Here is a 2853-nt window from a genome sequence, read left to right as displayed (position 1 = left end):
ATTTAATCTTGTTAATAAGAATTATTCTATTCCGTTGTTATATATTCATTTATTTCCAAATATTTGATGCGAATCAATTTTTAAATATAACGGGTTAAATTTAAAAAATACGCCATCGTTGTCGGATTTCACAATTCATCGCTCTCAACCATCAAATTTCTAGCCGTTCCAAGTGTCCTACATCGAGCCGAATCACGATAATCGTTCAAATGTCGAGCACTTCGATCTATCTGGTGAAATTATTAGAGCATCGTCTATGAATTCCAGGCCGAGTGCAAAATTACGATATCGATCTTTAATAATGGGGTGATCCATTAAAAAGTAACACCGCGCCATCTGAAGTGTGGCCAGCGTACCAGAACGGTACGCTGATCGTTTCTCCTCGCGTACATATTTAATGTCGAGTCTCCTTAATTGCGCGTGCACGTGAGCGATCATTAGTGCGAAACGGTATAATTACGTGTACGACCCTAGGCTGAAGTTTATTCCGAAAGGATGGATAATCGTCGCTGATCTGTCGAAGAGCACGTGTCGCGCTCGCGAACCGTTTCTTCGCGAATAAAATTACCAGTTTGTCCTGTATATCCTAGCGTATCCTTTCACGACCGCTGCTCGCCGCGGTCTGTCTAGAATAACGTTACGGGGATAGGGAGCTGCGCACGCAGCTTGTACGGTACGAGCGAAGAGTGAAGCAGTGGAGCGTTCGTGGTGAGGTTATATAATAATTGAATTTGTTGTTTAACGACAACGTAACGACGTAATGACGATATGGCGTGAGGTTACACGCGGGTAGGTACATACGCGTCGGCTGCATTTACACTTGTTGCTTTGATACGTAATGGTTCGTTTGGTTAATTGCATAAATGCGCTACTCATTTTTAGTGAGATTCGCAGCGCGCGGCTGGCCAGTCGAGATGTTCGCTTCGTTAGAACCAGAGCACAATGGCACAATGGAAGCTAGGTTAACGATTTCAAGTAGGATGTAATTAGTGCGTGGCTCTATTGTGACGATGCACCTGTAAGGCGCGTTCAAGCTCTCGCGTTTATTAAAAATTTTAATCGTGATCAATGGGCAGAATTAAGTCGACAAGGCCTAGATACTGTCCGGGGTGGCAGGTGTTTTTGTTGCGTAGTACCGTTCTACGCGTGGCGTTACGGTACATTTGTTGTGCACGGGTAATGAAACAAAAAGTGCGCGGTATGATTATTGCCTTGCGAGATCAGCGCTTTAGATTAGCAACATTTGTTAACGTTGTAATCATGGTAGGTACATATTGAAGATTATTTTGCTCAATTAAAAGCATATTTTTTATTTATTCAGATTTATTTAAATGAATTAACGTTTTATTTACTATTCTATTTAGGCAATAGCAATCCACGTGTAATTTTTATTATGTATAGTATTTAGTGCTTAAACTTAAGCTGCTAATTATTGGCAACGTGTTTAATTATATTCAACGTTTATTTACAAAATTCTATTAATTATTATATTTCATTTTTAATTATCTCATAATCATATTAATTATAGGAATGGTGGTATACAGGTGGTATTCAAATATTACTGCAAATAATATTCAAATATCGTGACGAATACTAGAATTTTGCAGATACGATGACAGGAAAGCAATCGTGGCGATAGATTAGGCCCAAAAACGGTAACTGCCAATCCAGCCGATGAATCACCTGAGCGCCATAGAACTTGCAGTGTACCTGGCCGAATAATAGGAGCTGTCCTCCCCATTGACGATCGACATAATTGCAAAAAGCTGGAAGCTCTTCAAAAAAGGTCCTCGACCAAGGGCCACCTGACCTCGAGTATACCTGCCCCTTCGGTCATGGGAACCTGCCCTTCGGCAGCCTGTGGCTAGGGTTTCCAGTGTGCCATGGAACAGATGTCGATTGTCCTTCCTCTTTGTCGTTTCTGCAGGTTCTGCACACCTCGCATACGTCTCCTACGATTCTCCCACGCTGGACTTATTGTACTATCCCCTGTTTTCCCTTCCTCCTCCCACTCTTTTTTTATTTTTCCCGCCGTTATTTCCTTTTTCCATCAGGCATCCGCGCTCGATAGAATCGATTCAGCTTTCAAGTACGCGCCGGCGCCGGGTTTCGTTTTCAACGAGTTTCTTTCCGAATCGCGTGTTCCATGATTGACGATTGTTGTCAGGTAATGGCGTAGATCCGTTCGCGGATAAGTGACGCTTAATCGCAGCGCACGATACCACTGTCACGCGTCACGTGAAAAAGATCGGCACTTTCGAATTTCTATTTTGTCAGATTCTAGTACATTTGTTCCTGGATATATTTTATTTATTATTCCTTTTATATGGAGGTAGGAATTATGCAAATCCCTTTGAGGAAAGGTATATTCATAATTTATGTTAACAATAGGATATAATTCTTATAGGAAATTTGATTTTCTAAAGATGAAGAGGATTTATCTGTAAATTATTTGCAAAATTAGTATTTAGATAATTACTAACTGATAATTTTACTGACATCTTTAAATCTTATTAAATTATTCATTTATTATTAAATCGATGGAGACATAAATATATATATACATATATGTATTCATATAATCAATAATCTTATGTAATCAATAATACACAATTAAATAATGATAATTTAATTTATAAAATACAAAATTTATTATATAATAATAATAGCAATAAAAGAAATATTATTATATAACTATTAAACATTAATAAACATTAAAATTTTATTAAAAATCAAAGTAGTAATTTTCATTTTTATAAAAATTAAAAGAAAATGAAAATTACTACCTTGATAATTATTAATATATAAGAAAAAGTTTATTAACATTTAATAATTTTATTTATTTTATTAAAT

The sequence above is a fragment of the Eufriesea mexicana genome, unplaced genomic scaffold (genome assembly GCF_001483705.2).
Source record: "Eufriesea mexicana isolate 0111107269 unplaced genomic scaffold, ASM148370v2 scaffold10888, whole genome shotgun sequence".
Lineage (NCBI taxonomy): Eukaryota > Metazoa > Arthropoda > Insecta > Hymenoptera > Apidae > Eufriesea > Eufriesea mexicana.
This window is presented reverse-complemented; position numbering follows the sequence as displayed.